At 37.8% G+C, this 6,443-nt stretch overlaps 1 long non-coding RNA gene across 1 annotated transcript; it reads right to left on the bottom strand.

The window, feature by feature from the left end:
• Positions 1-1,040: 1,040 nt before the first annotated feature.
• Positions 1,041-5,844, bottom strand: LOC131381593 (uncharacterized). Its single transcript, XR_009210438.1, has 3 exons — positions 5,743-5,844; positions 5,066-5,135; positions 1,041-1,231 (listed from the first exon to the last, which is right to left on the bottom strand). It is a non-coding gene; the product is annotated as an uncharacterized LOC131381593 (long non-coding RNA).
• Positions 5,845-6,443: the final 599 nt, after the last annotated feature.

Genomic DNA, 6,443 nt, shown 5'->3' with positions numbered 1-6,443 from the left:
AATCGCTGCGGTCAGGGAGGCATGTTCTATAAAATGACAGCTGCTGTCTTTAAAATCATGTTTGGAACTTAGCGAAAGGTACATTTCTCAGAAGACAAAACAGTGGATGTCTCTTGTGATAGCAAATAATAATAATAGTTATCAAAACTTCTGATTCAAAGGCTCATGGTGCTTTCAGTTTTACTTAAAGCTCAGTTTTCATAGGAACTCGGTGAGATAGGTAGAAAATATTTCATACAGGAGATAAAGAAGATCGGAGCCTCTTTGGAAAAAAGCCTCTAAAATATTTGTGGGATCTCCCTGGTCTCTCCCCTCTACTAAGTGCACAGAGAAAGAACACCTTGAGTATTGCATCCAGAAGGCTAGGCAGAGTTGGTATTATTTGAAGCAAATTGGAAAGGAATTTCAGAGACAAAGACTTAAGAATAGTTTTAATGTCTTTATTCCACAACAGCCTTCCAACATAGATTCAATTCAGTGTTGCCCAGTGGATTACAGATTTGAATGAAACTCAAAGGAATCATTCCACTAAATGGATTGAGACAGTCTAGCCAAAGGATGTGGGCTTATTGCAGAGTCCCCTTGCCATGGGTGGAATGGCAGAGCATGCCATTTCTGAGTTTCTCTACCTGGCACCTTTGTTCATCACACTTAGAACTTCTTTGTTGGTGAGATGTGGACACTCAAAATCCTCTGGCCTGTTTTAATTGGACCTTTAATTTCATTCTTTGTCCTGGTTAATTTTGCTAAATAAACCAAGGCAAGCAGGTGGCTTCATGTAGTTATCATTGTTACTATTAAAAGCTATGATTAAGACAGCTCTGCACACCTAGTTTTAAACCCAGGCCTAACTATCCTACTTTCCTAACTCCATCCCAAATCTTTTGTAAGACTTATTTATTAATTTTTATTTTTTTATTTTTTTGTAAAACAAACTTAGGATCGACAGCTGCACTCAAATTTGTATTTTGGATAGATTCACATCATTTCCTCAAGTAAAAAGCACATTGCTTTCAGGGCACTTTCTCTTTTTTGTCCCTTTTTTCCCCTGGTGCTGGAGTTCATAGAATTCGAATTCAGATAAGTTTGAATATTTCACCCAGCTGGACTGCGTGTTAGGGGTTAGGTTTTCCTTTCCCCTCATCTCAACATTTGTCTTTGGCTCCTCCATTTGCATCTCTGTCTCTCTGGATTTTTCTTTCTCTATTCAGGCCTTTCTCCATAAATTTTCCTGTAGAACATAAAGAAAAAGATAAATTCCTGATTTGACTTTTGGTGCTGGGGTATTGTCAGAGACATTTGAACCAGAGTGATTCCATCCTGAATAGGGGTATAAAATGAGTCTGAGACCTACTGGGCTGTATTCCCAGGAGGTTGGGCATTTTGTCACAGGATGAGATAGGATGTTGGCACAAGGTACAGGTCACAAAGCCCTTGCTGATAAAACAGTGGGGTAAAGAAGTTGGCCAAAATCCACCAAAACCAAGATGGTGATGAAAGTGACCTCTGGTCATCCTCATTGATCATTATATGCTAATTATAATGCCTTAGCATGCTAAAAGACACTCCCACCAGTGCCATGACAGTTTACAAATGCCATGGCAATGTCAGGAATTTACCCTATATGGTCTAAAATGGGAGTAATCCTCAGTTCTTGGATTTGCCCAACCTTTTCCCAGAAAACTCATGAATAATCCACTCCCTGTTTGACATATAATCAAGGAAAAACCATAAAAATAGCCAATCAGCAGCCCTCAGGGCTGCTCTGCCTATGGGGTAGCCATTCTTTTATTCCTTTACTTTCCTAATAAACTTACTTTCACTTTACTCTATGGATTCAACCTGAATTCTCTCTTGCATGAGATTCAAGAACCCTCTCTTGGGGTCTGGATTGGTACCTCTTTCCAGTAACAGTATGAAGGTGGGAGAAAGAAAGCCCTATCTCAGAATAAAGAAATAATAAATAAGGGATGGATGATGAGAAATCCTGGAATTCTGGGGGTGGTTTTTGGAAATTTTTTCCCTAGAAGGGGGTAAGGATCAGCTTGTTGAAGCCAGCTCCAACTCCAAGTTCAGTAATGTCATTTTGATAACTTGAAATTGGCCATAGTGAAAGTATTTGCACCACCCAAATTGACACACATTACAGGTCTCTCTGGAATGCTGATTGTTAAACATTTACTAGTGAATTATAAGCATTTCCATAGAGTGTGTTTGCTTTATTACAGCTAGGAGGCCTGGGTTATATTTTCCTAGTAGACTTTATGTAAAAAGCCCATTTGTTCCATTGCCCCTCCCCATATCAGGTTCATTGGGTCAGCTACCAAAGGCTTTGTACCAGGTGTCTGGAAGGTAGGGTTCCAATCCAAGCTGCACTTCTGCCTGGAACTGTCTTCCTCAGGTAACAGCTTGGCTCACATTGCTTCCTCCCTCTCTTACAGTCTTTATCAAAAGCCACCATCTCAATGAGGTCTTTCCTGACCACCCATTTGTCCCTGCAACATGTTCATCACTGCACATCCTGTCCCACTTTTTCTGGGCTTTTCCATGTCCTCTATCATCTTCTAACTATATACTTCATACTATATACTATATTATGTTTATTTTGCATCTCTCCTTCTGCAATTAAGCTCCTTAGCCTCAGAAATATTTGTTTGTCTACTGGTATATCCCAAGCATCTAGAACAGTGTTCAGCACACAGTACATTCTGAATAAGTATTTGTTGAATGAATCAAATAAATCTATCTCTAAATAAATTGGTATTATAATTTGGTGAAAGGTATAGAATGGCAACTCTAGTCTTCTAATCTGCAAAATAATGATGTATTTTGTTTTATTTAAGGGGATTTTTTTTTTTTTTTGCTAGAATCAAGTGGGATAATATACAGGAAAGCAGTACTTTAAAGTACAAAGAACTTTGTCAAAGTAAAAGGCATTTGTACTGAATGTAATTTGTTCCTTATAAAAAATAGCCAATTATCTGAACTCTAATTTGATGTTCCTTCAGAGGGTATTACCTCCAGAAGGAAGAAAGGGAGGAATAAAGGAAGGAAGTGGGAAAGAAGGGAAAGTTAAAGAATAGCAAGAAACAGAATAGGCTGCCCCAGACTGAGCCTGCTCTTGTTAATATACTACTATTAAGGTGATACTATTTTTAAAATGAGGATTGAAACTGCCCCTCATGCTTGGCTAATGACATGGTTACATCATAAAAAAGTCATTCTTCTCTGGCAATAAAATGCTACTCTTTTAAAATCAAGGGATTCTTATAGAATAAGAAAAAAATCAGTTGCTTACAGATACCTGGAAAATTAAATTCATTTCACATGGGAGGAAACTTTGCCTTCCAAAGAGCTATTTCTGCATTAGAAGAGAGACTGAGTGATTGTGGAGTTCTATATATTTATGAGATACCTGTGGCCAAAACACTCAGTTGTAATGTGGTTTTATAGAAAAATTATGAAATAAGTTGCCAAGGAGAACCAAAATCCATCCATCCATCCATCCATCCATCCATCCATCCACCCACCCACCCACCCACCCACCATGGCTAATGTCATGGACTCTAATTCAGAATTTTGGATGTGAATTTTGCCTCCATTACTTAATAGCTGTATGATCTTGGGCATGTCTTCTTCATGTAATTTCCTCATCCATAAAATTGGAATAATATTAGTTCCCGCCTCATAGGGTTGGTCTGTGGATTAAATGAGCTAATATACATAAAGCTCTTAAATAGAGCCTGGTATGTAATAAGGACTATGTAGGCGTTAACTATGACTAATTTAGCCAATATTTATAGAAACCTCACTAGGTACTTGTAAGAGATAGGAAAAACCAAAATATTTGTCCTACTCTCTCACACCACTCAACACAATACTTTTGATACAACATGTGTGAGATTTTTCCACAAACACCAACCAATTCAGCAGACACCAGCTGGGTGTCATCTAATTCAGTGCAAACCTGGCACTATCTATCTATCCGGAGTGGCAGGTTGAGGGATCCATCCCACAAGACTGCCCTGCACTTCAAATGCCACTCATAAGTAATAGCTGTGTTGCAGGAAAGGAGTCCTGATTCAGACTCCAAGAGGGTTCTTGGATCTTGTGCAAGAAAGAATTCAGGGCAAGTCCACAGAGTAAAGTGAAAGCAAGTTTATTAAGAAAGTAGAAGAATAAAAGAATGGCTACTCCATAGACAAGCCCTGAGGACTGCTGTTTGCCCATTTTTAGGGTTATTTCTTGATTATATGCTAAAAAAAAAAAAAACCATGGATTATTCATGCCTCCACTTTTTAGAACATATAGGGTAACTTCCTGATGTTGCTATGGCATTTGTAAACTGTCATGGAGCTGGTGGGAGTGTAGTCATTAGGACAACCAGAGGTCAGTCTTGTCATCTTGGTTTGGGTGGGTTTTGGCTGGCTTCTTTACTGCAACTTGTTTTATCAGCAAGGTCTTTATGACTTGTATCTTGTGCTGACATCCTATCTCACCCTGTGACTTAGAATGTCTCAACCATCTGAGAATGCAGCCGAGTAGGTCTCAGCCTCATTTTACCAAGCGCCTATTCAAGATGGAGTTGCTCTAGTTCAAATACCTCTGACATTTCCCCCACTCCCTTTTATAAGAGAACCCTTAATCCTAAGGGTTGCAGAGGGAAGAATATTCATCTTCTGTAACTTCTTCAAGCTGAATAGGTGCGATGATATTCCTGCCTAACTATGAGTTTCTCTTGTATTCAGGGTAGAGAGGAGCTCAGTCAGAAAGTGTTGGTATGGCAAGGGTCATTCATAACTCTTGAGTTCTGATAAAAGGTGATATCTGGAAGATTAATAAGTATTCAGTTTAAGAAAACATTCAGTAAGCTTATCCTGCATTCTTACACAAAGAGTACAATAGCAATATATTCCACAACAGTAAAGTAAAATAAGTAAAATTATCCCAACTAAATTAGGCTTTCCATGAACTGGGCAACTGTTGGAAGCAAGCTGATATGGGGTTGCTAGCTGATTGCAATGTGTGCTCAGATTTAGAATACTGATTCAGGTTTTTACATTACCCATCCCTCTTGTTTTTCTGAGTAGAAGCCAGAGATCACTTGTTGGTTCACAAGAATAAGCAGGGTTAGCCTAAATTGCAGAAACAAACATAAAAACAACTGATGAGACTTAACAAGTGTACCATAGTTCTTGAAACAGTTACTCTCTCCAGTTTCCCATTTTTATTAAAGACAAATCATGGTGGGACTGCTTTGCTTTATTATACTTGGCCTAATTTTTGTATACAGTGCAGCAAGGATAATTATTTTTTACATAGGCTTTTCAATTGGCTTTGATGGAACTCTGTCCTATAGAAGGAATCTCAGATAAGACTTTTTTAGAGCTGAGCCCTGCCAGAGGTTTGTACCCTCAAATACCTATGAGTTGAGTAAATTCCTCTCCTCTTGAGGTTTCAGGATAACTTGGGGGCTCTAGGCCTGTCATAAAGTGATATTCCTTACTTACCACAGGTAAGAAACCTTGTAGAGGGACTGATGTAGGCAAGGTATGAGGCCAGTTTCCCAAAAGGCTTTTATTGGCTCTACAAGTTAAATTTGATTCCTTAAAGGAAAGCATGCCATTACAGCCAAAGCCTTGGTAAAATAACCAGTTTCTCCAATTGTGTCCTGTTGCAAAAGAACAGATTCTTATTGTACTTATGCAAATAACTATATTGCCATAAATTAAGAATACTTACAAATAGTTTCCAAATTCTGGAGAAATCAGGTAGAGAGAAATATGCACCAACTTTTATTAAAAGGAGTATACTTTACTCAACTGTTAAATGCTGTAAATAGCTTAAAAGAACAGTTTTCTTGACTCTGGAAAACGAAACAAAGGATCAGCAACATTTTAAGCAAAAAGTTAAAAAGATTACTTCAGTTTTCTATTGATCAGTCAGCTCAGTTAACTCCTGTTCTGTTTGATATTCATGAACATTTCACCTCTCCATGAGAGCCCTGAAAGTTTTTTTCCCTCTATTCTGATGTCACAATCTCCAAAGTTACTGGAAACTTGCATTTAGGGACATCTGTTAGAGTTCTATAGCTGATTATAAACCATCTTCTAAAGAGGACCAAAACAAGACAACAATTGTTTGTGGATGACCAAACATCTTAGGACAGCCACAGTCAAAAACACAATTGACAAATTTAGTTTCCTCTGTAGCATACAATGATTTTATGTAACAATTATAATTATTAACATATACTAAGCCATGTCAGAATTATAGGATTTTAAAAATAATTTTGAAATGCATACCAATAACACATTTACACAAATATATCCCAAAGAAAGCCAAACACCATTTCATATTTGACAATGCTTCCCATATGATTTTGTACCAAATAAGCCAAATTTAGTGTACTATTAATACTAAACCCAATTCTTAATAAAACC

The sequence above is a fragment of the Hylobates moloch genome, unplaced genomic scaffold, assembly GCF_009828535.3.
Source record: "Hylobates moloch isolate HMO894 unplaced genomic scaffold, HMol_V3 SCAFFOLD_16, whole genome shotgun sequence".
NCBI lineage: Eukaryota > Metazoa > Chordata > Mammalia > Primates > Hylobatidae > Hylobates > Hylobates moloch.
The sequence above is the reverse complement of the archived record's forward strand: the minus strand, read 5'-3'. Positions and strand labels throughout refer to the sequence as shown.